General features: G+C 56.4%; 1 protein-coding gene and 1 long non-coding RNA gene across 2 annotated transcripts in view; both read right to left on the reverse strand.

The window, feature by feature from the left end:
* UBE2H (ubiquitin conjugating enzyme E2 H) overlaps positions 1–23,274 on the reverse strand; it is a 50,783-nt gene that overhangs the window by 25,750 nt on the left and 1,759 nt on the right. The gene's annotated exons all lie outside the window — the stretch shown is intronic.
* On the reverse strand, positions 418–23,111 carry LOC136790827 (uncharacterized). Its single transcript, XR_010831535.1, has 2 exons — positions 22,989–23,111; positions 418–18,642 (listed from the first exon to the last, which is right to left on the reverse strand). It is a non-coding gene; the product is annotated as an uncharacterized lncRNA (long non-coding RNA).

The raw sequence follows: 23,274 nt of genomic DNA on the forward strand, positions 1-23,274 counted from the left end.
TCAGAGACCTCTCACTCCTGCGCCCTGGAGAGGAGCCTCAGGGCAGAAATTCGCCCTTCCAACGCTCACGTTTGATGTTTACTCTCCTGCCCCGATGAGAGGAGCAGACCTCTCCCCAATCCCTGCCCTGACAAACGCGAGCGCTGATGAATTCGCTTCTCCCCGGCCGCCTTCGGCGCTGTCAGATGGCCTCCCACTGCTACGATGCAAATTACGGCAATCTCACGTTGATTTGACTTGCAAGACCAAAAAAACCTCGGCGTCTTCGGAGAGATGGCAGAAGGGCGAGACGACGAGGCACTGCGAGGGTGCTAAGAGACCAGCCGTATTTCCCAACATTTAAAGAAAGGAATCAAAGCGCCAGTGCTTTGGGAAGAAGGGAACGCAAACCGAAAGGCACGAGATTTTCGTTTCAAGCAAGGCTCAGTTGAGAAAATTAGCGGGGACGTTTCGGCACCCAGACTTGCTGAGGAACTCTATGAATCAGGGTTGATGGATTGCGAATAATACCCTACAGCAATTACCTGTAATCAATAATCGTAATGTGAATTGCGAGGGACGCATCCGAAAAATGGAGCAGGAAGAAATTAAAGGTTTTCTCCTATCTGAGCTTCAAATTGCTGCAGCTCTGCACCCCTGAGGCCACCCTGCTTTGAGAAAAGCGCAAGAGCACAGTGTCGAACAAAAGATGCTTAATGTCTTCGCAGCAAGCTTGGGAGAACACCTTGGACTAAACGGAACCGAAGCTTCCACAACCACGATCCTTCCCTCGATGCAAACGAGTTTTCTTGCCGCTCAGGGCACAGCATTTGCCCATAAACCTCTCTACTTCGCAGCAGTAACGCTGATGCTCTTCCATCTTCGTGGCACCAAGCAAAACAACCACCCGCGTGCCCTGGCACACACACACACACGGTCGCTTACACGTCCCTGACCCACCAGGACGTAACTGCTCGGGACCTACCACCAGGAACAAAGCTCTCGGCGCAATTCCCATCTCTGAAGTCTGCTTAGGACGCGTCACGCAACGAGAAGAGGCTCCGGCTCCAGAAGGGCCGATTCAGCCTGGCAGCCTGTGCAGGACATCCCCGTCCCAGCCGCAGGGTCCGTCAGGATTTGTACCAGCTCCTCGAGCACGACGACGCCCGGATCGGAGAAGTTTTCCTGCAGTGCTAAAAGCCAGACTCTGCTCTGTCCCTGAAGGTTTGGGGGCAGAACAGCTTAGCAGCTTAATATTGCAGCTTCCTTCAGACCCAGGAGTTAAGGGACACTTGTCACCGCATCTCCTCACGTCACCCAGTGCCACGGCAGGACATTTTAAATGTAGGCTCGACCGAGTCTGAGCTCCTTTGAAAACACAGGCACCCATCTAACGGAGAACCATTCCCCACTCAGACAGGGGCTCTGACACGAACCCGTTGCGCGTGACGATGCCCCAGAGTGAAACGTTTAACGCCGAAGTGTGTTAACACTCAGAGCAGCTTTGCAGATTGGGTTAAACACAAATGGTTTCGCTTAGGACTCAATCAAGGGGCACTTAATAAAAAGCAGCTCTCGGAGCTGGATGCTCGGGGCAAGCTCCTGAGCAGCCGCAGGCTGCACAAATTAATGCTGAGCATAAATAAAAGCGGAGTTTTCAGCGCTTAGACTCAGGTCTAAGTGTTCCCAAATTAAAAAAAAAAACAACTATACACTATTAAAAAAACCAACTACACACTATAAGTGGTGCGGTGCCGTATTTGATTGTTCTCCCTGTCGTGACAAGGACCTAAGATCCCTACTAAAAAGGAACGGTGAGTTAGATTTGCACAAGGAACATGCATTGGGATGCAAATGCTGTGTTTGGGAGCAGCCGCATTGCTTATCAACACGCACACACAACCTCAGAGCAAGGTGAACTTCAGAATGAAGCCCTCCTATCGACACAGAAGTCTGGAAACGCCCGAGCAGAACGGAGGAAGCCGTGTTAGCCGACCTTCCTGGGCGCGAGGGGAATTCCACACGAAGCCAAACACAAGCGGGGCGAGCAGTCCTCCTCCTTGCACCAAGCTTTCCCTAAAGATGTTCAGGAATTTGAAATCCACTAACAGTGAGAGCAGCAGTGGGAAAAGTACATGGACAGTTACAGAGAATAATATTTACTCCCTGCGAGCTCCCTTCCATCCCCAGGAAGTCTTCAGAGCCATTCCCTTCGTGCACACAATCCCCAGGAAACATTAAATGCATGAGCCAGGGCTCCAGGAAGACTCCAGGAGAACTTGAGGCAGACCCGAAGGCTTCTTCATCTCCCCTGTCGCTATAAACCGTACCGAGGAAATCTCTAAAAGCAGAGGGGGGAAAAGTGCTGGGGAACAGCAGAAAGCTCCACCACGACAGAGGGCAATGCTTCTTGGAAGGAAGGAATGCCAGCTCTGCCCCAACTGTTGGCTCAGATCAGATGGATTGTTTTTTCTCCATAAGGCAAAAGCCTTACAACCAAATCCTGAATGAATCCTGTTCCAAACACGCCAGTAATCGATCCAAGAGAGCTGGATCCAAGAGAGTTGCCACTTAGGAGCCGTGCAGGACTTCAGGAAGCCAGGGGCACAATGAAAACCCCTCACCTGCATTCAGAGCTACGAGAGCCAGATCCTGCAGCAAGCTCGGGTAGCTCCCAGGGAGTCAGAAGTGCTTTGAAACCTCAGCGAACCAAGTACAGCTTCAGGAAGCCCCACAAAAAGATCGGTAATTTGGGGCCAGATGTCCACAACCGAGGGCTCTTCAGGTCAGCGAGGAATCCAGGCACGAACACAGAGCTCATCAGAAGCGACCGAAGTATTTAGTGCAAGCCCAAGTCACATCCCCCAGGACAGCTGTGCTTGCCTCCAGGATTCCCCCCCTACCTCTTCCAACAGGTCCCGACGCCAGCGCGCAGAAAACGCTCCTGGGAGCGCCAAGGACTTGAAGCACGCCGGCAGCATTGAGGGGGAAGCCCGCAACCCCCTCACCTTATTTCGGTCTGCTCTGCCCAGCTGCGTTCCTCTGAGCCCCGAACTGTTTCTGTCCCTGCGCTCCTCATCACGCAGATGGGAGGAAACGATCAATTGATGGATAAAGGCTTTAAGATTCTTGATGCTAGCAGTAATTCAACATTCGTGCTGGCGCGAGCAGGCTGCCCTGTTCCCAGAGCAGGGCTCACGGCCACTGCGTACACGGGGGCAGGATCAGAGCCACGTAACCAGCCCGTAACACACCGTGTGCGCTGAAACACTCGACAGAAACACATCCCAGCCCCTTTCAAGGCTCTCAGCTTGCTCCTGTAAGTCTAGGTGACTTGCGGCCCTGCTGCTTTTACCTCCTCGCCACCTAGGTGTACTAATCTGACTTCGCGTCACGCACAGTCAGAGCACAAACCAGGAGAAAACGGCAAAATCTGGAGACAAATCAGGTGCTGTTTCTGACGGATAAGGAGTTCAAAAGCACGCCCACGTTACAACCACAGAAACTAGGAGGGAGTCCTGAGGACCCGAAGATAAATTATCTCCGTCCCAAGACCGTTAAGAGAATTTTAATGACAGCAAGTGTCAAAAATGTTTAGACGACGATATGGAAAGCAAGCTTATTTTGAAATATCAGTTCAGAAGGGGTTGCTAGGAGAGAGACAGAAGGGAATTTTTGCTGCAGCTGATTACAGATGCCCTATACAGTGCCTGAAATGTGCCAGAAGCGCAAAGGCCAAGCGCGCTACCTATTAGCATTATAGTAACACATCCAGAGGCCCCGATCAAGATCAAGGCTCTATTGTTCCGAGTTGAGCTCATAGGAAATTGTTTCTTCAGCCCGAATAAAAAGTGATCCACAGCATTTTGCCCATTCTGCTTTGGGACAAAAAAAAAGCCCACACCAAAACACACAAAACCTTTCAAATCTAGGGAGATAGAGACTGCCGAAGCAAGCCAGAAATAAACTGGCCGCTGTGGATTTGCCTCTTCTAGGGTCAAGTTCCCATTTCCTCATCCTCCCACGAGGCCTCACACAGGGCCACCCACTGCTGTAGGTCTGGATCTCCCCTGCAGGAATAAAAAAAAAATCTGTTAGGGTACGACTGCACGCCCAGATCTCCCGAAGTCCCAGGTGAACATCGTGGCCAACAGATGGTTAGTTGGTTGTTTTTTTTTTCCTGGCAAACATTCAGCCTTAAAATAAATTCCCTTCCATTAGGTTTCCTTGAATTTAACATAAGTTATAAGCTTGGGCAAATCAGTTTTCCAGCTAAAAATATTTTGCTGAAAATGTTTCTGCAAGCCTAGTGATACAAGTGGCCGTGAGCACCCAGCCGCAAAGAAGGAGACAGAGCAGAAAGCTGAAAAGCCTCAGGGAAGAACAAAATTGTGCATTTATCTACATGTATCTCAGTTTGAATCTTACCGAAAAGCAAGTTCCTGCCTTCTGAGGATCCCTGCCACACGTTGTACTACTTACGGACACTCACCTACAGCTCTTCCAGCTGAAGAACCTGAGCAGAGAAGGAATTCTGAATTTGAGGAAAAAAAGCTAAGGCCCCACCTGTGTGCATTACTAAAGAATAATCAAGTCATCCAGCTCTGCCACCTCAGCAGCCGAGAACCTCTCTAAGGAATTAACTAGCTGTCTCTGCATGGTTAGTGACAAACAAAGGCTGTTTAAACCCAGGTGACTACTGCTGATTTGGCTCCTTGGTGAAGAGCCCTGCAGGTGAGCGCTGCTGTTCCGCGCGGCCACGCCAGCTGGGAGACCAAAAGCAGCGCTCCGGTCGAGGCATCAAGGCGTGAATTCCTCTGAAGCATTTGCAAGCAGAACCCTGCAACATAAATACCTTCTTGTGTTGGCCCAGTGGTTATGCAGATGTGTTTTCTTACCCAGGTGAGCGAGTTCCACTCCCACAACCCGCAGCGACCCGCGGGAGCCCGGGGATGCAGCAGCGGCACCGGCTGCACTGCCGCGTGGGCAGCAGGAGGAGCGCGTTCAGCTCGGTCGCCTCCCTGCCTCCGAGCCCTCGTCACCCGCCTTGCCTCCTCTCTTTGTCTGGCACGGGCCGCCCGAGGTGCCGGCCTCACACGTGAAGCCGCAGCCGGCACTGGGACTTTGAAGTCGCTTCACTTCGAGCGTCGGGAATATCCGGTCCCGTTTTGTATTCAGTCCTGTTTTCTCCGGTCTTGTTTTCCCCTGTAAAAGTTCCCTGCCCTTTACTCCCGCTCCCCTTCCTTCCCACCGCGTTATCTGCCCCCCGCAGCACACCAGCAAAGGACGCTTGCAACGAAAGCGGGTCATAAAGAAATAAAAGCGTGCCGTTTCCTGGCGGCACTTTAAGTCCCCCTGCACACTTCTTGAGAACTCCGGGCTCACCGCGCTCACGTTATTGAAATCCACTGGTTTTCCCCCAAGCTAGTTATTCCCGTCGCCGTAGGGCACAGCTCTGTTTGCTGAGCGCACCGCGTCGTGCAGGTTCTGGTGGAGAAATCCCCAACCCCCCCCGGCTGTGCCAGCCCCGGAGCAGTTTACCCCCACCGGGGTAACCTGCGGTTTACCTTCACGCACCCGAGGCGTTGAATCCCAAAGCTCTGCTTTTTGAGACAAAACTCCCATCGATCCGACGGCGCGGAGGAGGGAAGGGCACTACCAGAGGTAGCAAGACGACGGCGGCTACGATGGGAACTGAAAACACTCCAGAAGCTAGGGAACGGTGAGTGAATAGCTGAGCAGTAACCTGTGCCGGGTTTTATTTTGGACGCGGCACACAAGCCTGCTTTCTCGTTAGAAACGCGGTTTTTCTTTAAAAAAAAAAAGCCCTCACTCGCTGCTCCTCTACCAGATTTTTAAGCCAGCCAAGATGCAAAATCAGACACGAAAGAACATCTTCAAGTTGTTTTGCATACACCCTTCACGATTTCATGTCAAGGATGGCAAATTTCCCCGAGACAAACACCCTGGTAACCAGAAACCCCGTCAAAAGGCCCTTCCCTAGCGCAGCCGCGTGTACTGAGACGCACCACGGGTACGAGCGGGGGCTTGGGGAGAAGGAGGCTCTAATCCAGCGAGCCCTCCGGTCTGGCTTTGCTTTCTTTGGAGCTCTCGATGATTTACGTCTGGCTGCTCTGCACCGAGCTTCGTGCCAAGAAGCTGAAGTAACGAGGATAAGGTAGAAGGCAGAGAAAAAGCCAGCTTTCTTCCCCCAGCAGACGCTTTGCAGAGGAGTCTCTGCTATCGACTGATTTAGGATTTAGAAGCTAAGCAACATTTTTCCTATAAGGAGGACGCTCCAGGCTTCAAAAGTGGTCTTCTCCCACCAGAAGACGACAGCGAGGTGCACCTCCTACCTTGCTGGGCTGAGTAATGCCGTTTTTTTCCTCCAGGAGACAAACCAGTTCGCTGTCCCCCCCCCGTGCTGTCCCCTCGAAAAGTTCCAGCTTGTTTAGGAAAGGAGCAGAGCAGAGATTTTCGCTGCAGAGAAATCAGGCTGGAATAAACTTATTTCAAAGCGCATTTTCGAGCTTACACCGGGTAGGTCATAACTTAATTGCAGCCGCGGCACCGAGATCCTTCCCAATCAGGTGAGACGAGGGCACAATTAGCGTCACTCTGACAGCAGCTAACGAGCGCCGCAGCCAAACCCCAGCTTTGCGCTGCCGATGACCGCGCGGCTCATCTGCATTTACAGGCAGGGAAGAACACAGCACGTACAAGCAGCGGGCCCTCGTTTTCCCAGCTATCGTTAGCCAAGCGCGATTCGGGAGGAGAACACGTACAGGGCCCAGTGACACCTTCTGACGCGCATCGCAGCGGAGCTCTGCCTGCGGAATCCCTCTGTTTTGGTGCCACACGTGCCGCTGGTCAGCCCCAGGAGCGGCACATTGGGAGGCAAGGCTCGAAATCACTTAAAACTGGCCTCCACGGGGTCACTGAGGCGCTCCTAGAGAAAGGTGGGGAGCTGTATTCATCACGGTGAGGGGAAGCTGATACGCGGGATTTTTAAACGCGAAGGGAAAGGACCGAACTTGATGAAAGGCAGTCGGAACGAAGTCGCGATCGGTACAACTTGACTGATGCTACCATGCACGACCACAACACAGAGGCAACGTCCCCTCCACAAGGGAATGGAATTGGTTCGTGTCTCAGTAAGAGAGGATGCACCCAACAAAGAGGACTTAAGGGCAATTAGTCCGTAACTGCTGCTTAGCAAACCTCTTAAACGGGTCCAGCTGGAGACGAGCGCTGTTTGAGGAAAGCATCCCATCGGAAAGGAAGGCAAAACGCAGAGCGGTGACGCAGGAACACGGAGCCTGGGCTTCTCTGGGGGTAATTAGAGAGGCAAAAGGCCCACACAACGCACTCGTGTCCCTCTGCACCTTCTGGCCGAACGCTCGAGCCTCCCAGAAGAGTCAGCACAAGGTGCTCACCTGGCAGGAGCAGGGCGGAAATCATCGGCGAGCTCGCGCTCTGAGCCAGATCCACGGACGCGGCGCTGCGCGGAGCTCAGCACCCTGACGTTTCCAGCCGGTCACAGGGGGAACCCAAGTCAGAGCTGGAAGCCCCGCAGACGCCAGCAGCGTTAGCTTACAGGGCCACACACCTGCCCCTGAGCTGAGCCATCAGATCCGTTCGCACCGCTCCGGCTCCCATCAGGAGAAGTTTGTTACCATGGCGATCGTGCTTACTGGTGGGAACCGAGTATTTAACGTAGGAATAATCAAACTTCTCAAACAAGCGAGAAATTCCAAGTGCATTTCAAGTGAAATAACAGGAAAAAAAAACCCACCAGCGTTTCTTTTTCCAGTTGCGTTTGGTACAGCCGATTTCCTTTCTTCGCGAGAATTCAAGAAGCGAAAAAAAAAATAAAAAAGCTTCAGAAAGCGGAACCGGGGTTGTAAAACCACAGAACCGAGAGCCTGGCTCCAAACGCGTGCTACACCTGACGCCGAGCGTGAGATTTAACCGCGCTGCGAAGGGGCTGTGCCCCACAGAGCATTTCTCAGGAACGCACCGGGTCTGCTGGAAGCAGGCGGCTTCGCGGCGCTCCCGCAGGTGAACGCTTCACCTGGAGCAACAGGCGTCCTCGGGAAGCCCAGGATGGGGCCTTGTCCCTCAGACAAAGCTTGAGATTCCTGCAGACTTCACTGACTTACTTCTTCGCCCCAAGAAGTCGCGTCTAAATGACAGTCATTTAGAAAGCGCAAGCGCGTCGAGCCACCTCGGCAGCGGTGACCCGGAACCCAAAGCCCTCGGGACGCGGCATGTTTGTGGTCACAGACACGGAGGAGGGCGGCAGCTGGGCTCCTGCACGAGGTCTCGGTTACGGGAACTCCAGAAATCTCAAGTCCTTCGTTTTGAAGACGACAGAGAGCTTAACGGGGGGGGAAGGAGAAGGTGTCAACGCAGATATTTTCATTCTGGTACATTCGGAGCTAGGTCGTGCTGAACAGCAGCTTAATTTGAAGACGCTTTGGCACTGAGCAGTTGCTAGTTCTGGGAACGGAGTCCCCTTCCTTTGTTCCCCTTTCTTGCCTGCAAGGGATGCTGCAGCGGGCCAGAGAGACTCCCCGAGGGCACGCGGGTAACGCTGCAGCAGCTCGAGCCACATCCTAACGCCGAATTGAGGAGGTGTAGAAGGAGTCCCGCAAATTGTTTCAGTACGCGCTTCACACTGGGCTGTCTCTTCTTCAAAAATCCTGAAGCCCTCGCTAGAAGAGGCGCCGCATGAACACACTCGAGCTTGAACCATTACAGCACTGGGGCCGGGTGGAGGAGCAATGACACCAGAAGTCCTGTCCAGGACCTCGCACCCTCGGCATCAGGGCTGCATACACCACGGAGCTCTCTGCGGCCCACCAGGAACACAATTCACTGCTGTTTTGTTCTACAGCCCCAGCAGAGGTGAGACTGCCCAGGAAACGCTGGTTTAGCCCGAAAACCCTGGCAGCACACCAAGAACTGCTCCGCGCGATAAGCAGACGTGAGGACAGCGAGACGGTCAGCTGCTCGGGCTGCCTTTTTTAAGACAGGTACGAAGGGGTTGGTTGGGCAGTGGGACTGGGAAGATGCTGGGGGGCACCTGCTTCGATGCACGGCCTCTGCTCGCTTTCGACCCGGACCTGCGGAAGAGCCTTGTGGGACAGCCTGCTTTGCTGGCCTTTGCCATAAACCGACAGCTGGAGCAGAGACCTGAAACATCAGAGCAGAACCACGAGACCGAGCCGCTCCGCAGGCACCTCTCGCACCAGGGGAGACTGAGGCACCTACGGCACGGCGCTGCTTTGGGGTTCCTTCCAGCCCCGAGCAGAAGGAAATACCCCACGACGTACCACTAGGTCACTGAGCTCACACGCTTAACGCCCAACACCCTACTTCTGAGCCGTCGCCCGCTTCCTGTACCTACCAGAAAGGCAGTAAAGGTCTCTCAAAGAGATTTTGGAAATTATTTCTCCCTCTGAAAAACGGGACGCGAGTTACATTTGGTTCTTACAGGATACTTCGCTATTAGAGCACAAAGCTCCTGCAGTTCTGAGAGTGCCTGCAGAAGGGTTTTGATCCGCCAGTCCTCAAAAAAAAAATAAATCCAAAAAACTTCACAACGAGCCTCAGAAACAACCAGCATTTCCACAGCACGGGTGCAGGAAGCAAGAGCAAACAAACTGAATTCAACCCGTGGATCAGAGCGGTTCCCTTGACCTCGGGTGGCACGGGGTAAAGCTGCTGCGTGGCTTCAAGCCAGGCTTCCCAGCACCCGCCGAGCCCGACCTGCAGAAACGCACGATGCCCTTCCCCACGCAGGTGGTTGTTTCAGGGCAGGTCGCGCCCCGAGGCGCCTGGGGGATTTCTGTACCTTCCAAACCACTCGAATCACGTTTTTTTCCCCCAAGAAGAAGTTGCATTCTGCTCTTCCTCAGACGCTGGGGCTCAGCAGACGACGCAGACTGCTCGCTAGCAGGCGGAAAATCCTCGGGACGAACACCGCCCGTGGGGCTGCACGGCCATTACCTACGCAAAGGGGCTTACGCCGACAGGTTCGTTAACAAAACGCTCATTAACAAGCCTGTTGATACCGCGTCCACAGCGGGGAAGCACAGATCTGAAGTCAGAGGTCAGGGCGGTACGCCTGTTAGAAATCAGGTGCGAAAAATAAGGATTTAGAAATCAGGTGCAAAAAAATAAGGAGCAGATTCGCCTCGTCTGTGCCCCAGCAAGGAGCCAGCCACAGCTCCTGGAGGGATCGGATTTGCTTCTCCCCACCCCGGGTTTGTTAAAAGCTGTCTCGGGAAAGAGGTCTTAGAGGAACGGCTCCGATGGGATTTCCCACACGGAGTTTTGTTGTTTTACGCCGAAGAGACGTCCCGAAGGACGGAGGGAGAGATGCCTCACAGCCCGCATCTGAGCCGCAGGGCTGGCCACGTTACGGCAACCACAGCCACAGCTTCCAGCACAGCCAGCACCCCGTTTGCCCTCAAACCGAAGCAGGAAGAAGTGATTTAGGAACGAGCGCCTTTCAGACCTCGCTCGCACGCAGCGGTCGAAGCTTACAGACGCCGTTCTCCTCCTTTCTAGGTCATCCATAATCCGAGAGGTGAAAACACCAAACAAAACGCACGGTACCAGGGAACCAGCTCGATTGGGCTGAAAGAAAAGGTGTAAAAGGAAAGGCGTAGGGCTTCCTGCAGACGACACGTTGGTACACGGATCCTACAACCACCCCAGGTGCCACCGTCACCCCTGCTAGATGACTAATCCCTCGTATCCTTACCGCGCAGTGGAGCACCGTGACGTACCCAGCGCTTCCTCTGGAAGATCCCCAACCTGGATCCCACGTCCCAGGGCAGGCTGTAGACAGACAGGGCGCACAGAGCAAGCGGTTTGGCCTTCGCTTTACTCCCTTCAGCCCACTCGGCCACCTGTACGTGGTGGGTTCCTTCACGAGACGGATCTGTCGCTCAGCTTCCCGCGCCTGGCCTGGGAGCTGGAGCCAAGTTCAGGTCCGCTTCCCGAAAACCCCGGCAGACACGCTCCCAAGGCCAAGCCCGGGGTCTGTACGAGCCATTTCCCACCCCCCCAGCCACTAACGGCTACCACGGCGTGGCCCTGTTGGTCAATGACCAAACCACCTGCAAGAAGTTCACTTCTCACCCCCGGAAATTTAAGGAAGCGGCCCGGTGCGCCAGCCAGGCTCAGCAATTCCGCTTGCATCCAGCTCCTATCAACGGCTTCGGCAGCCAGAAGCGAAACGCTCGCCTTTTAACAAAGGTTTTTAAAAGGCCGGAGCTCTTCGGAGGGTTTTCTGGCCTTTCCCAAAGGATTAACCGTACAGGATTTTCCTGGAGTTTAAGGTATAAAGCTGCATTGTGTTCAAGAGGAAGACATGAAAGAGCCATACCCGGAGACGAACAATGATCCCCAAACGAGCTTCCTCGTGCAACGGAAAGGCAAGCTTTGGGGCCGCGGCGGAAAGGTTGCCAAGGAAGAAGCCTTAACAAAGCCTTCGGGGCTTTGTTCGGGGCTGGGAACGCACCAGCAGGCTCGAGCTCGCCAGCCGCGGACAAAACCTCGCCGAGGCAGAGCCGGGGCAGCACGGGCGCGCAGAGCGCCCTCGCCCTGGGCCGGCGGCCACGCGGCATTCACTCCCCCGAAATACCTTCCGGATTTTGGAAGACCGGGCTTTTGCTCAGCAGCTGCGCCAGAAGAAAGAGGCAACGGAATCATCCGGGCTGTGTCCCGAGTGCCTTGGCTTCCTCCGGCCCGGTGACGAAGGCTCCGCGAACCAAACTTGACCGCGGCACCTCGCGGGGGGGCATCCAAGCTGCTTTGGCACACGCGGCGCCACCACAATCGGAGGAAGGGAAAAAAAGATATTAAAAAAAAAAACAACCACACGTTACAACAACACGACCAGCAGAACAGCAGCGGGTGTTCCTAAAACACAGGGAACACACAGTCCTCGGCGCCCCGACCCGGCGGTTTCCTCCGAAACAACCTCGCCGAGCCCCAGGGGCAGACCGGGAACGTTCCCTGGAAGGGTTTGGAAGGAGCCCTCACGGCCGATAACCTCGAAGCCCTTGGAAGAGAGTCCCAGGGCTTCCCACCCTGCCAAGGTCCAAAGTCCCTTCCGAGAGGGGGACCAGAACAGGGTGAGTTTGTGTTTGCTCAGGTCGGGAGCAACTCCATCTCCCGGCCCTCTTGCTTCCGAGCCAAGAGCTTGCTCTAGCCCATCTGCCCGGGCTTAATTATCCCCTTCTCGCTCGGTCCCCTAACGAGGGGCGCATCGGTTAACTGAAGGCAGAGCCCAGGGGGCTCTGACAAATTAAGCAGCCCAATTTATGCCCGCGTATCTCTGATAGCCGGGGGACAAACGCTCGCCTCAAGCTACTCCTGGAGGGACAGCGATACCTCGAGGTTTATCGTGCGGATCAGAAAAAAGCAGCAGCCAATTTAAAACCGAACTTTGGAATTAGGTTTGGCACGCACCACCGCGACACGAGCCGCGCCACCGATATAAAGGCCGTTGTTGGACCACCGCCGGTCCGAGCTTTCGGCCTGCGTTACTGAGCTTCGGAGAGCAAAGGCAGCGCTTCCGTGTAATTCGTTAAATCTGGCCAGAAACAGAAGATTCCTTGACATCGTCTGGTCGGGTCACCGTTGGAGCAGGGACAAAGGAGCACCGCCGCAACTGCGCTCAGAACTAATTAACGCAGTTCGGCCGTTAGCGGCGCAGCTGCCCGGAAAGTGGGATTTTGTCACCGAGTTTGAAGTGCCTCCTCCTTCAGAGAGGAGCTGAAAAAAAAACAAAAAACAAAAAACAAACCCCAAAGCTCACAGGCTGCAAAACAAGAAGCCAAGCAGTGACCTCTGCCAGATGCTCCGAATTACAGGCGACCCCCGGCAGACCCGGCGAGCGTCTCAAAGCCACGCATTTACCCCAGCCTTCTTTGAGAAATCAGAATTAAGACGACTCGACACGCTCTGAGCCAGTTTTGATGACAAGGCACCTAATCCACGGAAAAACCCCCCAATTAAGCAGCAGGCTACCGCAAACCAACAGGATCCCGAAACCACCGGCCAAGGGAAAATAAAGAGCAGCTTGGAGGTGCGGAACTACTGCTCCGCTCCCAGCGGGCTTCACATTTTCCATCGTGCCGTCAGCAGAACTGTTATTTCCCCCCTTTTTACTCATCTCTGCAATTTTAGCAGGGATGTGGGGCCTGAGAGCAAGAATTGGGGGATGCTCTCTGCTTGAGGGGTATTTTAATGCTAATGAGAGGAGCATCCCTAACGAGAGGAGCACCCCCGGATCCAGCACACACCTCCAGCAGCGGGCAGCCGACGCGCCGTCCATCGGACACCGGAGAGGCTTCTCCTCCGGGAGGAACCATCAACCCAGAGGGGATTTGAGCTGGTACTCTGCGAGACGAAGAGCTCCCCCTCCGCCTCACGTGGCGTTATTTAGCAACTCTGCGAGCGAGCCCCGGTGGTGTACCCGCTCCAGAAGCGGCAGCGGCCGGGGAATCGCCTCCGGCAGACGTACGAGCGGCCGCGGGGCGCAGCCCGAGCGACCAGCCCAGGAAACAGGGGCCAAGCAGGAGGCTGGACGCGAAGCCTCACGCTTCTGGCTCATCTGCTAAATTTAGCCCAGGCTGGTAACGACCTAAAAACGGCTGATGTGGGTTTCCGTGACTCACGGGGCAGCCTGGTCAGCCCCGTCCAGCTCCCACGAGGAGGATGCGCGCACCGCGGAGTCCTTGCATGCCTCCTGGGCGGCTTCGGAAGGGAGGAACCCAACGGTGAGTCAAACCTGAACGCCTCGGCTTTGAGTTAACCCGGCGGTTCCGGCTTCTGATCCACCCTACATCCCGCTGAGGAACGAGGGAGGCATTTCCTGCGGTCCGAAACCCCTCGTCAAGGGGAGGAAAAAGCCCTCAGCGCTGCAGGACCATGCACATGACAGCGCTCTCTTCTCCCGGGTGCTCAGCAACAGGTCCCCGGTTATTTGGGGTGAAACCTTCAGGGGATTACGGGGTCCACGTGCCTCAGGACTTGCTTCTTGTGCTGTCCAAGTCTGCAGGAGGCTGACAAGTGAGCTGCACGCGGAGTACCCTGAAGTGTCCCAGTTAGGCTGAACTTCAAGTAGCAGGAAAGAAATCCGTGACTTTGGGAGCCACCAAGAGGCACAGAGGACAACTTAAGGACCCGCTTGCTGCTCCTCTGGATGTACGCCGAGGCTCTCAAAGAGAGCAATAAAAACAAAAGCCCTGATGCAGCTCCTGACCCCGACGACTCCGGCTACGCCCCTGCCTTACTGCGCAGGAAGCTCTCGCGAACAAACTGCCATCGAAAAAAGGAAACTACATCAAGTGCAATAATTCGTAAGCACAGGACAAACTTTTGGCTCTAACGAGACAGAGAAACGGGTGCAGACTCAAACCAGCTTCTTACAACGTAAGCTGTTCCCAGCCACGATCCCCCCTTGGTTCCCGCTTGAGCGACAAAATCCGAATAAAAGCCAAAATGAGGAAAAAAGCCTGGAAGGCGCCGAAGCCACACGTGCTAAGCAGAGGCACAAGGAGGGTTTGGGTCTCCCGAAGCACCCTTTGCTCAGATCACCTTTGCTAGAACCTCCACAGCCAAATAACCCAAAAAAACACGCTCCTGGCTATGACTAACCAGGCACAACACAGAAATCTTTGCTTAACCCAGAATCTTTTTCCGACGCATCACGCTGAAGCGATGAAAGATTTCTCCTTTCACAAAAGATGACATTTAAAAGAAAAAAAAACTAAAGCAGGGCAGTCCAAAGGGCCAAGTTTTTCAGCGAGTCCCTGCAGAGGTGAGTCAGGAGGGCGCACCTGAGGACCTGCACAAACGGACGTGTGCCTGCAGGAACCGATGGGAAGCAGCTCAGGGAGAGGAGCTCCCACGTTGGGATCCGATCGCTCCAAATCCTACCACAGGAACCTAATCCTCCGGCTTCAACGCGTGCCGAGGGTCAAACGCTCCTCTCCCAGCCGATCTACGCACTAAATCCGTAAAATTGAGTCGAGCACCAGAGACGGGCAGGTGGTTTAAGCGGCCGGTGGTCAATAAGCCCCGCAGGACTCGGCGTCAAGTTCGCCGCAGTGGGTCAGCGCGTTTTCTCACTTCTTTCAGAGCAGACACGTTTGCGGCATGCCTTTACTAGCAAAGGAACGCCTTCTCCTGGACGCAAGGGCTTCCCACCATGAGAACGTTACTGCTGATCGTTTCAGGTTCACAATTTCTCTTTTTTCCCCCATTTGGCAAGACACGACTCTCGGAATCATCCCCAGGAAATTCAGGCGGCGGCTGATAACTACAACGGGGCTCGCAGTTCCAACACCTCGCTGAGGCCGTGGGGACGTATTTCTTCTGGTCTGCACTCCTCGCAGCCAGGGCTTGGAGATTCCCCTCGGCGCAGGCAGCAGAGCACGGCCACTTGCTGGCGGACTCTGCTCCTTCGTGGCCCAAACGAGATAAGTCTTTAAACTTACCTTTTACCGGCAACCTTCTGGTCACGTTGCCAACACCAAACAAAAGGAAATACGGCAGAAACCGGGAAGTTAAAAAAAAAGAAAAAGGTTACGACTACGTTTCTCAGCAGCTGCAAGTAAGCCAGAATCTGTTTTAATCCAAGGTCTTTGCACCAAGCACGTGAATTCAATAGGGTCCCCGGTTTTTAAAGAGGGCGGAGCAGCGCTAGCAGGCAGCTCCCTTGCACGGGGCAGCTCCTCGTGTCAGGCAGGGAAAGGGGGAGCTCACAGCTCCCCGCATGCCTTCCCTTTCAAGGAACACAGGCCCCGGGACTAGGTTACAAGGATCTGATTTCTGACAACTCAACTTCGGGGCTGTCATCATCCCCCCCCCCCAAGTCTCTCCAAGCCACGTTCTCCTTTTGGGACCTAAGCTCGCCCCGATAACTGTGCACGGATTCCTCCGTTCGGCCGCAGGTATTGAGTTACCTGCGACAGCAGGCCCGATAAACAAAGCGACAACGATTTAGCTTCCTTCTTCTCGCTGCTTCCCTCATTTCGCAACCGACACGGTGGCGAGTTGAAAGCCTTAAGAGGAAAAAAGAAACAAAATAGGTGGGAGGTTCCTCTGGTAGCACCGAGGGGCAAGTCAGCCTAACCACGCTGAGTCACGCCGCGGCTGGATTTGACATTTCCACAAGTGCTTCGCTCCTGGAAGGGCTGCTTCGGCCTCGTTTACCTTACGAAGGATTACAAAGCAAGGCCATCCCCAAAACTCTCGCAGGAATCAGTCCACGACGTGTTCTTTTCCCACCTGCTGCCAGCCAAAAAGCAGCGACCTTCGAGAAGCACCGTGACGGTCAGCTCCTCGACACGGACGCCTCCGGCTGCAGGACATGACCCATGCGGCCCAGTTCTCGCCAGGTTCGGGGCCTGCACGGCTGCTACGCGAAACCAGCGCCCTGCACGCGCTCCCATTCAGCCGTGGGGGCTTTAAAGATTCGAGGGGCAGGTCGGCGAGGCTGAATTAACGGCGTTTGGGGCAGGAGAAAAACGTAACCGGTTTCGTTTGGCTTCGGGGGAAAGGAGATGGTAAAAGAGAATCAGCTTCCACCAGCTTTGAAGTCTTCCACCGATGCAGAAGCTCTCACTGAAGGCCTCAGCAAGGAGGTAACTTCTCTCCGCTCCTAAAAAAGGGACCTTGACCTTCTCCAGATAAAAGCTTGGGAACCTCCAGGACATGAGGGCTAGTTCTGCACTGCATCCATCACCGACTCCATCCCACCGTTGGTTCCTCCAGGTCTCAAAAGCATCAGCTTCCTCCTGGCGCGGATCTCCCAAGGTTGAAACAGAGTTTTAAAAAAAAAAAAAAGCCAACAAACTCTCTTCACAAACACATTCGAAAGCCAAACCCGATTCTTTTTGGAATAAAGAAGGTCTTCAAGCCCTTCGCAGTCGACTAAGCAAGACTCACAGCAGCAGCTTCACCTGCCCCTAAAGCCAAGGTGAGCCTCAACTCTTAAGCCATCTCCACAGTGGTGATAAAACCAACTACAGGCCAGCAGCACAGTTTTAAAATACCATTTAGATCCCGAAACACCTCGAAGAGCAAAGCTTTATTCAAGCTCCAGCCAGCCCTGAGCACACAACCCGTTTTAGGTTCTTATCCGTGTTTTCTGCCCCAAAAAGCGGGCGTCTTATCGGACATTCTCTCCGGCCCCAACGCCGGGCTTCACAGCTCCAGCGCGCGGCCGATCCCGCCACCGTCGAGACGAAACAAAGCAAAACGGCCAAAACACGCCGAGGCGCTCCAGTTAATAATTTATCAATTGTTTCAACATTGCAGCTGCTCATTTACCACGCGGGAGGTTAAGCGGGGACGCGGGAGCCTGCTTCGGTACCGCGTGCTTTGTTTTTTTTTTTTTTGATATATAAAAAACACGTAAAAACCTAATCCCACCCTAAACCCTGCTGGGTTTTAGTCCCAATCTCAGACCTTCCAGGCTGTGAAAGCCCCTCCGTGCAGCGCAGACACGCTTGAGCTCACCTCCCGGCGCCACGCCTCGCTCGGGGGCCGTGAGCCAGTGGGCCGGGCACCGTCCGTCCTCTCTCAACATTCGCTCCGCGTCCTTCCCTCTTGCTCGCCTCGGCTCCGGTATCGTCTGTCACGACAGAGCCACGACAGCGGGTCCGCAGACGCCGCCCAGGAACCAGCAGCCGTTACCCGAGGAGCGCCCCGCGGCGATTTGCACACCTAGCATCTACACGCTCGCAGGAGGGAGTGCCCGAGGCCGGCGGCAAAGCCCCCCCCCGGAATTTGGGGATAACGCAAAATTCACGTAACGAGCGGCTGCCAGCTTTCAACCTCAACCTTTCACGGGCGGTGACAAAAGCCTCCAGGGGGAAGCCCCCTCAAAGAGCGCCAACCGTCATAAACGCAGCCTTTCCCTAACGAAAACATTAACGTTGACTTAAAACTGTCATATTTAAGGGAGTATCGCAAGAAAAAATGAAGCCGGCTACGCCCAAACAGCACAAAACATTTCAGATTAATCCACCCCGACACACCATTTGTACAGTCTCAGAGGAAGATATTTTACGTTTCTATCGGCATTTACTCCAGAAATTATTACATTTCGTTGGGGCCTGCTTTCCTTGGAGGAAAAGCATTCGACCCCCTGAGAACAACCGGGCGGCTAGGCTGAAAACCCCTTCCCCACGCTGATTCCCCGACGTCTGGGAGTCTACACCAGCCCCCGCGCGTTCCTGCGTGATCCGCAGGCAGGCCGTGCAGGTGCGTTCTGTAATTTGCAGGTTAAAAGGGATTAAAGTCGATGGAAGAACAACAATACCTTAAGAACCGTCCACGCAGATACACCCTCTACCTGCTCCGGAGCACTGGACGCCAAAAAAAATGAACTATGAGTGGTTTGGCTCATAGTTCGTGGACGAAGAGACGAAGCCAAACGATTTAAGGTCCCAGGACAGCTCCTGGAAGCTGCAGCGGTGACAACAAAACCAACCTCAGTCCCGGGCCGGGATCGGCCCCGTTGCAGGGAACTGTTAACGGCTGCGCGAGCCCAAGGGGCAGTGAAGTCGCCTTTCTCCAAGAGGCTGCAAATCCATCGCAGGTAGATCGTTACCAGAAAGCCTGAGGAACCTGAAGGTGAGGGAGAACGAAGGTGAGGACAGAACGCTTAGGTCTAAGCGGCCAAAGGGACCGAGCAGGGAGAGGAGGGGAAAGAACCTGGCAAAATCTGAGCAGAGAGCGCTTCAAGTGACGAGCGGCCGCGTGTTATTCCCTCCGCAACAGCCAAAGAGAATTCAAAGCGCCTCAGCACCAAGGGACGAACGACTGTAAGCATCCCAAGGAGGCAGAAAACGAAACGGGAAGCAGCGGGGGAAAATAAAAAAAAAAATGAAATCAGGGAGAACGTCGCGGTTCCGCCAGCAAGAAATCCGACTCTCCCAGGGGACGCGGAGGAAGGTCCAAGACCCGCGGCGTCTCCTCGCGGGGCCGGCAGCTCCCCGCTGGCGCCCGCGGCTCGCAGCACAAGGCCGGCCGACCTGACGGAAAGCAGAAACGATGCTGCAGTCACGCGAGCTCCGCTTGGGCGAGGGAACGCAAAGGGCGCTGCTCTGCGGCCGTTATTCCAGAAACGCGCGGACAAAACCCACGGGGAAACGGAGCTGGGGGGGGGGGGGGGAAAGGAGGAGAGCTGAGCGCGCAGAACGAGGCGGCGAGCCGCTCCTCCGCGCGTGTAACTCACAGCCGGTATTAAAAACCGTTGTTCAGCCCCTCTCGCACCTCCGCGGGACAGCCGAGAAGAAAATCCAGCCACCTTTCCCCTGCCGTCACGTCCCCTCCGGTTTAAGCAGGCGGCGAAACACAGCTCTCGGGCTGCGAACCCGCACAGAGCGCTCGTCCTTTTAACCGCGGGCACTTTCCTGCCTCAAGAGCAGCCCGGGACGGGTTTCTCCTGGCTGCGACCGCGATTAAATCGCGGTTTAAGGAGGGCGCCGAGCACCGAGGGGCGCTGGGCACGCGGGGTTAGGCTGCAAGCAGCCCCGACGCCCCGCGCGGGGCCGGTTTCGGGTGGACGGCTCCCTCCCTGACAGCCTGCTGCCGGCCAGCCCCTGCCGCCCTGACTCGCTTCCGGAGATATTTAAGAAAGCAGGTGAGGAGGAAAGTTGGTTGTTTTTTTAGGATTCTTATTTTTAAGCACTTCTTCGGTTTCGCCTGCAAAAGGGGCGCGGGATGGGGAAGGGCAGCGGGTGCCACAAAGAGCGCTTTGCTCAAGAAACTTAAAACCAGAGCGTTTGGGGGCTTGGATCCACGCCGGGAGTTGCTGCGGGTGTCCGTCCGTCCGTCCGTCCTCAGGGGCGCGGGCGACCCCACCTGCCCCTACAGGGCCCTGCCACGAGGCAGTGGAGGGGACACAACAAACCTGGAGCCTCCGAAGCGCGAGCCCCGTGTGCCAGCACACGGATTTCCACAATACCGGTGTTTTTATTTAAAAAAACACCCCGTAACCCGACTTCGGCGATGCTGCACAGTCACGGCCAGCGCCAGGACAAGGCGCAGGGCGCGCACGCGCGGATTAAACGCGATATTCATCACGCAGAGCCTCATCGGGGGGGGCGTCTTCTGGTTAATCCTACGTAGGAAGACTCCAGCTGGGTTTGGGAGGTTCCCAGCCCTGCTACGAGTCCCTCTTAGCGGTTCTGAACACGCCGGAGGGCGCTCGGCGAGACGGGCTCCCAAAAAGCTCGCCGGGATCCCACGACAGCCGCGCCGGCACCCGCCACGCTCCCCTGCCAACCACGGGGCCGAGCCCGTGGGGGATCCCCATGCGGCTGGGCTGGAAGGGGCTCGACGACGGGCACAATTCGGTGCTGGAGCGGGTGCACCACCGCGTTTTCGGGTCCGGCCGACGAGCCCGGGCTTCAATAGCCCCCCACCATCAAACCGACAAGGCAACGATGGACGAGCGGACTCCCAGCTCCGGCCAAGAGCCCGTCCGGGCGCGGGAAGGATCCAAAACCCTAAAAGCCCTAAAATCAGCCCTAAAAGCGGCGAGACGATGCCCAGGAAGTCGGCATTTAGGCAACCGAGATCCCCCCCCCGCCCCCGGCTGGTTTGGTTTTGCAGGACGAAGCGGGGATTCAGAGGTCCCAGCGCGGCGGGCAGCTCCGCACGCTCTGGGTTGCGTTTATGAACCCCAAGCCGCGCCAGCGGTTCTGGGGGCGCTGGGAGGAGGCGGCGGGGGCTCCCCCAGCCCCGAAACCGAACCCCCGAGCACCCCTTCGTGCGTCCCGGAGCACCACCGCGCCGTTACCCCCCGTCCCCGGGGACCTCGCTAAAGCGGAGCCCCACAAAAAAAGCAGAGCACGAGGCGGCGCGGCGTTGGGAAATTCGCATCCCGGTCGGGGGGGGGGAAAGAAAAAAAAAATGAGTTTTTTTTTTCCAGAACCGTCTCTCCTTAAAGGAGAAAGACGCCGAGGGCAAGCCGGCCGCCGAGCCCTACCAAAACAAGACATTCCAGCGCACACGCTCTTCCCCTGGGGACAGGCCAAGGAGAACAAAGGCACGTGACGGCCCCGTTGCTCAACGCGCCCTTGGAAGGCGTTCAAGCCGGACGATAAACGCGCGCTGCGAGCCCCCCGGCAAGGGGCATTCCGGGCCCCAAAAAACGCGCCCGACCCTTCGCCTCGGCCCGTCTCCGCGGGGCCGCCAGCGGCGAACGCCCCGCGGGAGCTTCGTGCTTTTATTCCGCGGGAACGAGCCCGGATTTAGGCGGGGGGGGGGGGGAAAAACGCTCGGCGGATCCGGTGGGGACGAACGGGGAGATTCCTGGTGGGGACGAACGGGGACGATTTCCAATTCCTTTCCTGCGCCGAGCGGGGAGACGCTTCCCTTTTTTTTTTTTTTTTTTTTTTTCTTTTTTTTTCCCCCCCCCCGCCGCTTAAAAATAGAGCCGGGAGCATCTACCCACAAAAGGAGGGAAATAAATCAGCGAGAAATCAAACTCGCGGCCGGGGGGGGGCTGCGGAGAGCTCGCCCTGCTGCGCCCCGGCGTAGGGCAACAAAGCCTGGCCATCGGGGGGTGGGGGGGGGGGCTCGGGGACCCCCGGCTGTGCTCCCCCGGTTGGGGTGAAGGCCTGGGGGGGGGGGGGGGGGGAAGGCCAAGGCTCCCCATCAGCTGGCGGCTCGCTCCGCCCCGGCCGCGGTTTCCGGGTGGTAACAGAGCAGCCAATCCGCGGAGTTGCGAGCTCTGCCCGAGGCCTCTCGCCCGCAAAAACACCGCGCCGAGGAGGCCGAAGGCTCGCCCCCAAAAAGCTCGGGGGGAAACCGAACAGGGTGGGGGGGATCCCCCGGGAGCCAAGGGCTGGGGGCTCCCCAAAGAGGCGCCCGGCGCAACGCCCCCGAGGATGGCGGCCGGCTGATCCCCGAACGTTTTGGGGGCGCGGGGGACGCCCCGGCAGGCAGCGCCCCCGGCTCCGTAAGGGTTTGGGGGTCGCCGGGAAAAGTTTGGGTGACCGTAACGAGGGCTGCAACCCCCCCCACCCCCCCCCCAATCCATCCCAGGACACGGGGACGCCCGCTGCAGGCCCGGCGCGAGCAGGGGAGAAACAATGAGCGAGGGACTGCGAGTTTCAGCACATCGCCGCCGAGGCGATTATTAAACGTCGGCAAGGGGCACGAAGGCGAGCAGCCGGCTCCCCCCCCCCACCCCACCTTCCCCCCCCCCTTCCCCGGGAAATCCACGGGGAGATCCCGAGCGACCTCTCCCCCCCCCCCCCTTCCCCGCTCACAAAGGGGCGTCCACAAAAGGCCCCGGACGTGTTAGGATTGAAAATAAGGGGGGAAAAGAGGGAAAAAAAAAAAAAAAGCCCCCCCGCTCGGCTCCTAAACCTGGCAGGGCGGGAGGAGGAGGCGTTTGCTCGAGATGTCGCCCCCCCTCCTAAAAGCAGCCCCCCGGCAGGCCGCAGATCCGCGCCGTTACTCCCCAGCAGGAAGGCGAAAAGAGGCCGAAAACGGGAAAAGTGTCACGAAAATGGCAGCAAAAAACAAGGGGGGGGGGGGGGGAGATAAAAGCGAGGTGACAACAAAACCCTTGAGGCGAGCGGCCCCCGCGCACATTCCTTCGGACGCCCCCCTCTCCTTCGGGGCAGCCCCGAATTTCAGGTGGGCTTCCGAGCGGGATTTGTTTTTTTTGAGCTGGACAAAAAAAAAAAAAAGAAAAAAAGAAAAAAAAAGGCCAGGGAGGGAAGGGAAGGAGGGAGGGAGGGGGGGGAGCCGAGCAGGCATCTGCCCCACACGCAACTTCCCAAGTTTGTCGGCCGCGGGACGCCGGCCCCCCTAAACCCTCCGTCACCGGGGGGGTTTGGGTGCGACGGGGGGAGCCGGGCTCTGGGGAGAGCCTCCCTCGGGTTCCTTTCGTCAGGAAGCGAGGGGAAAGCAGCCGGGGCCTGGGGGGGGGCATTTCGGGGCTCGACACCTACCAGCGCGCGGCCCCCGGCGCCTCTGGAAATAGAGAGGGGGAGAGGAGAGGCTTCGGAAAAAGCCGCCGGCGCGGAAAAGCTGCTCTTTGTCTCCCAAAACGTCCGCGGCGGTGGCTGCCAAACGAACAAACAACGACAAAAAATAATAATAATAAAGAGAGAAAAAAAAAAAAAAGAGCAGGGGGAGGGGAAAAGGAGAGCGGCGGCAGCTCAGGTTGGGCCTCGGCCCCTCTCCAGCCCAGACCTCTCCTGGCGCTGGCCCTACGCAAGATTTTTTTGGGCCCCC

This window comes from Anser cygnoides, chromosome 1, assembly GCF_040182565.1.
Source record: "Anser cygnoides isolate HZ-2024a breed goose chromosome 1, Taihu_goose_T2T_genome, whole genome shotgun sequence".
NCBI classification, from domain to species: Eukaryota; Metazoa; Chordata; class Aves; order Anseriformes; family Anatidae; genus Anser; species Anser cygnoides.